The sequence below is a fragment of the Haplochromis burtoni genome, unplaced genomic scaffold (genome assembly GCF_018398535.1).
Source record: "Haplochromis burtoni strain Fernald_Lab_line unplaced genomic scaffold, NCSU_Asbu1 Contig_647, whole genome shotgun sequence".
Classification (NCBI taxonomy): Eukaryota; Metazoa; Chordata; class Actinopteri; order Cichliformes; family Cichlidae; genus Haplochromis; species Haplochromis burtoni.
In genome coordinates this window covers 82,206-88,159 of record NW_024583008.1, presented here as the reverse complement: position 1 = coordinate 88,159, position 5,954 = coordinate 82,206, and the positions used below count along the sequence as shown (strand labels likewise).

Sequence of the window (5,954 nt, the reverse complement as noted above, 5' to 3'; positions counted from 1 at the left end):
CTGCAGAGTCCAGCTTATCATCATCGCAGTACGTGTGAGGAAGTGTTGGAGTTGGTGCACAGCGGATGCCTTCGGTGGACTCCGCCTCTCGCCCTCGCAGAGCCAGGATAGGCTCCAGAATTTGTGCATACGTTCATTTTTGTATTTCAAGAAAATGATTCGTTAAACGTGTTGGTGGGTTTAAAAATATAAAGAATATACCTTTCTTCTCTAATTTTATGATTTTGTCAGATTTTAGGATAATCCTTTAATTGTCCCACAAGGGGAAATTTGGTTGTAACAGCAGCCAAAAAGACATATATACAAACAAACAGGACACAGAGCAGAAACATACACAATTTTTCTTACATATTTACATTAAGGACAATCGTCGCTATAAACAGAGTACTGTACAGTTATTAAATAAAATAAAATAACTACAGGTAAGAGGCAAACCAGGTTGTAGTGCGAATCGGTTAATTAACTTATTGCAGTTACAGCACAGATGTAAACATCTGTGTTTGTTGGGAGCAGTTCTGATTGCACAGTCTGACAGCTGCAGGGAGGAAGGACCTGTGGAAACGCTCCTTCATGCATCGAGGATGCAGCAGTCTGTCACTGCAGGAGCTCTGCAGTTCAACAACATTTACATGCATGGGGTGGGAGACTCTGTCCATCGGAGATGTTATTTTGGCCAGAGTCCTTCTGTCTCCCACCCCTGCACTGGGTCCAGGGTGCATCCCAGAACAGAGCTGGGAACAGAGCATTTTAGATCAAAATGTGAGTTTGTGCCAGGAGCACAGCGGGCGTACGCTCCCCGTGGTGCGTCACATCTCCCGACCCTGTCCAGTGGGCTGGGTTCTGGCCCCCGAGCCTTATGTTTGGCTTGTCTGAGGGCTGCAGTTCACACTCCGCGCCAGTCGGTGGCGGTAACGCACCGTGTCGTTGTTTTCCACCCACCAATAAATTTCGAGCAGCCGGGGTGGTGGGCGCTGATTGGTCGGCGGACCGGACTGATTCTTATCAGATCAGTCTTCAATAATCAGTCATGATCCGAGCTCCACGTGCGCCTGAGACGGGGACCGGGACCCGACGGGACGCTCCACGCGGACGTGTCCGCGGGGCGACCAGGTGAGCCGTAGGGTTCCCAGGACCCACTTCCGGTGTTTCTGTGTGTTTTATTTCTCTGCTCGTGTTGGTGAATATTCTGCAGATTTAAATGATGTAAGTCAGGACATGCGTGACGTCATTCACAGACTCGGCGCTACATCATAAATAATCCTTCCGGTCGCTTTAGTGTCGTTGTGTAAGTGTCGTGTTTATGTCTCAGTGACCGTGCGTGGAGCTGCTGTGCGGCTCCGCCTGTGGTCCACGGTCACCGCGTCCCACCCTGCTGTCTGCTGCTAACACCTGGGTGTATTTGACACACTCGTGTTTTAGTTTCTTTTTCTCTGTCACATAGAGCAGGGCAGATAAAATATTTATCACCATATACATTTGAAAATGTGCGATAACGATATAACTGACGATATAATTGACACTGGACAAAATACTTTACAACTCCTCAACTTTATTAGTGCAAAACCATCAATGTATGTTCACTTAATCAACCAGCTGTTTTTTGTGTGCATTAAAGCTATATAAACATTTAACAGTGCAAATTGCTCGCTAACAGTTTAACCAAAAGGCATTTCCAGTGGAAACCGGCCGACATATCCTCAGCATAACCAGGTACAACATCCACAAACCTTAAAAAGAGGCTCTACACACACAATACAGTAATAGACCCTGTGCACGAGAAAATGCTAACTTCCTGGTTTGAGACCGGATGTGGGGTTGTGCATTTCCGGTAGCTTTACTTTGCAGTCAATCGCTACTGCAAAGATATATCCTCCACAATCATGTCCAAAACTCTAAAACAGAAAGATGGTGTTAAGTTACAAAGAGAAGGTGGGAACACTCACTGCTGCTGTGTCATAAAAAATCTAATGATCAATTTTGACGTTTAAAGCGTTTAGATCGATCAGTTGTTTACATCACTCAACACAAGCAGAACTGCATCACTGCAGCAGAAGACACATCGTCCACATGCAGAAGCATCTCTGTATAGTGACTGGTCGAGACATCTATAGAAATGTAAATCGCCGCTTGATTCATTCATTTGCTTAACTTGTTTTGGACTGTAAACAAGGCGCGAATAGGACACCGGAAACAAAGCTCCCCACAGGAGTTTCTGCACCGGAAGTAGCATATGCTAACGTGCACATAGTCAATATTATGTTGAAGCACAGTACGTATCACTCCGCGAGGCTCCGCCTACGATAGCCGTAACGCTCCAACAATCCATCAAGCGGTGCGGCTTCGTAGCTTAGCAAAGTCGTACTGAAACATTTGACAGATTTTCGAGCGCCGTGCACATAAAATCGTTTCGAGGTCAGTAAACACAACCAGAGTTCATACATAAGGCACACGGGGTTATAAGGGGCTCTGTCGATTTTTCAGATTTTAAGTGCACCGTATTTTCCAAACAACACGGTAATAACGACGGCCCGCTAGCATGCTCCACCAAAAATAGTGCTTTGTTGTGTATCTGACGGACGAAAGCCAAACCAGTTCCACACCACTGAAGCTGCAGCATTTTTACAAACCAGTTCTGGTTCATCCGTTTCATTCAACGATCCGCTTTCGCCCTCCTCATTCTGCATCGCCGCCATGATTTTTCTGCCGTGTGCGCATGAAAACAAAGGCACTGCGCATGCGCGTTTTACCCATATTCTATTGCCATGTTTCATTTTCCTATCATTGCCCAACATTACACCGGTGTTACCGTGAGCGGTATGATAAGATAACTTTTATTAGTCCCACACGTGGGAAATTTGTTTTGTCACAGAGAGGAAGTGGACAGTGCAAAAGTTATGAAGCAAAAATTAGAATACAATAAGAATAAATACAGTATAGAATAGAATAAATACTATATACATTAGAATAAAATAGAATAAAATATACAATAAGATAAAAATAGAATACAAATGCTATATACAACTGAGTAAAAATACGATGCCAGAAAGTATTGCACTTAGTGTTATTGCACTTAGTATTATTGCACATGTATGGATGTGTGTGCTTGATCAGTTAAAGTCTTTGTTGTGGAGTCTGACAGCAGTGGGGAGGAAAGACCTGTGAAATCTCTCCGTCCCACACCGTGGGTGCCGCAGTCTCCCACTGAAGGAGCTGCTCAGTGCTGTCACAGTCTGCTGCATGGGGTGGGAGATGTTGTCCAACAGGGATGACAGCTTAGCCGCCGTTCTCCTGTCACTCACCACCTCCACTGGGTCCAGAGGGCCTCCTAGAACAGAGCTGGCCCAGCCCTACTGTCACAGTTCAGCGTTGTTTGTCCGTCGTTTCTCCCGCTCTGATCTCTGTCCTTCAGTCCAGCGTCAGTAATGGAAATGAACCAACGGGCTGTCCGGCTCACAGCGGGCAATCTGCCTGGTATGCCAGATTACCCGTCCGGTGCCGGGAGGCAGACGGCTTGAGTGGAGGCTGACAGAGAGGCGAGTTTCCTAAAAGAGATCAGCCTTGCGATGTTACCGCACTTCGCTGAGGCTCAGCCTTCAGCAGGTGTTTTGGAGACTGCTGATCAGAATTATTGATGGTTACAGATGTAAAAAGGACCCCGTGGGTCTCTGTGTCACAGTGTACTGTAATCCAGATGTGACAGTAGCGAAGGTGTCCAGCAGGTGTGGCTGTGGAGCTGCTGTCAGGTGCAGTTCTGCCTCAGCGTCTCAGGCCCTCACAAACACCAACACTGTAGCTCCCTAACAACTGAAACCATGTTGTGGACTCAGCTAAACTACATTTATTGTTTTTTATTTGTTAATTTGATAAAATTCCTTTATGGATGTGTTTATTGTGTTCGAATATCTTTGCTGCGTTTCATAAATCTGGCGTTTGTCATAAATACAGTGATATTGGAAAAAAGACAAACGAATGAAAAGCCACTCTGGAAACCTGCTGAAGCTGAAGCTCAAAATGAAGACTAGTAAGAAAATAGGGGGCGGGGCTTTATTCATGTTTGAATGCCTTTGAGACTCCGAACGTTTATTTCAGTTTTTCTTTGCTGACTCTGCAGACTGTAATGGAGGCTCCGGCCAGCAGGGGGCAGCAGGTGGTTTTACCTGAAGTCATTACAGCTGAAGTTCTGTGTCTGTGAATGATGCATGCTGGGAAAACGGACCGCGAGCCGCTGTGACATCGGCACAGGTGAGCGGGTGGGTGGGATTCTGGGACGTGCTCAGACTGAGGTGTGTCACATGACCCTGCTGCTCTACAGGGTCCACCTCACTCAGCTGAGAGCAGGAAACGAAGCAGGAGCCGGGGAGTCTGCTCGTCCTCAGTGTTTACATGAAACTAATAATACGATTGTCAATAATCAATGAACCAATGTCTCTGACTCCTCTTAAATCTGACTTCTTTAAAGTTCACCCAAAAACACTAAACCTCCACCGTCAAATGTCGCTCTGCCTGGAAGTGATGTAATAAAAGGCCGACTGAAGCCCCTCCCACAGCAGTCTGTTCACAGAGGGGAGGGGCCGTGACAAAACCGGACTGAAGCGTACTCTGATCCAGGCGGCACGTGGCGTCCACGACTTCCACGGAGTCCACGGCTACAATCTAACCATCAGTTTGTGTTCTTGCAGGTGGCTCTGCTCTCTGATTGGATCCTGAGCTGTGATGTCATCGGTGGCGCCTCAGCCACAAAGGTGAGGTTTGATGTGAGTGTGTGGTGATGTCGCAGGGTGGGCGGGTCTTCTGGGAGATGATGTGAACAAAAGGCCGAATTGTAGCGCCCCCGCCAGGCAGTGTGTTCTCAGAGCGGGGCGCCGTGACAAAGACCGACCGAAGCGTTCGTCTGATCCCAGAACGTCACGTGACCAGACAGCTGACTGAGCAGGTTGGGTCACGTGACCGTGACAGTTTTATTCCCATGTTCAGCAAACTTCCTGTTTTTCTTCTTCTGCAGTTTCCTGACGGTGTCCTGTGTGAGCGCGGTGTCGGGATGGTCTGTGGCTGTGCCGCAGTAAAGAGGAGGAGTTCTGACCACGCCTCTCTGCGGTCTGTGAGCTCTGATCCAGACTCCCCCAGCTGTGTCGTTCTGGCCAGTTTGGGACAATTTGTTTTTAATTTGCTGTTTAAATGTTTTTAAACAGCCAAATGCAGCAAATCTCACACTGATCAAAACTCTGCAAACTAATGTTCAGTATATTTATTTATGCATGGGAATGAAAAAACTGGAAATAAATTATTAAATATATGAATGATTAAATTACAATTCTATTAATTTGACACACTTGTTCAAATTTAAATAGACTGGCGAGGAAATGATTAAGATGTAAACCTGAGGGGGCTAAATAAGTATAAACATAAGTGTATACTTCTGCCTACTGCTTTTCAAACAGCTGAATGGATGATGTTATGGACTGTTGGTGAATGTATATGTTCGAAATAAAAATGAACTGAACATTGAATAAATTACTGATTTACAATTTAAATTCATGACACATTTAAAAGATTATTTAATGATGTGTTTGATTCATTTTGGGACTCCTGGCCCTCCATATTAAATGGTTATGGGAGATGCCCTCCAAGGGTGGTGGAGAATGACCGAGCTAAGATCCTGTGGGACTTCCAGATACAGACGGACAAAATGGTGGTGGCTAACCAACCGGACATAGTGGTGGTAGACAAACAGAAGAAGACGGCCGTAGTGATCGATGCCAATGACAGCAACATCAGGAAGAAGGAACACGAGAAGCTGGAGAAATACCAAGGGCTCAGAGAAGAGCTCGAGAGGATGTGGAGGGTGAAGGTAACGGTGGTCCCCGTGGTAATCGGAGCACTAGGTGCGGTGACTCCCAAGCTAGGCGAGTGGCTCCAGCAGATCCCGGGAATAACATCGGAGATCTCTGTCCAGA

At 46.3% G+C, this 5,954-nt stretch overlaps 1 long non-coding RNA gene and 1 other non-coding gene across 3 annotated transcripts; both read left to right on the top strand.

Moving 5' to 3' along the window:
- The first annotated feature begins 969 nt into the window (after positions 1-969).
- LOC102301926 lies at positions 970-5,535 on the top strand. 2 transcript variants are annotated; one of them, XR_006053138.1, is made up of 4 exons: positions 970-1,110; positions 3,946-4,242; positions 4,680-4,742; positions 5,003-5,535. It is a non-coding gene; the product is annotated as an uncharacterized LOC102301926 (long non-coding RNA). The 2 variants fall into 2 exon arrangements; XR_317535.3 differs by having other exon boundaries at positions 981-1,110; positions 4,112-4,242.
- Positions 4,791-4,902, top strand: LOC121812539. The gene has a single exon (XR_006053140.1). It is a non-coding gene; the product is annotated as a small nucleolar RNA SNORD89 (small nucleolar RNA).
- Positions 5,536-5,954: the final 419 nt, after the last annotated feature.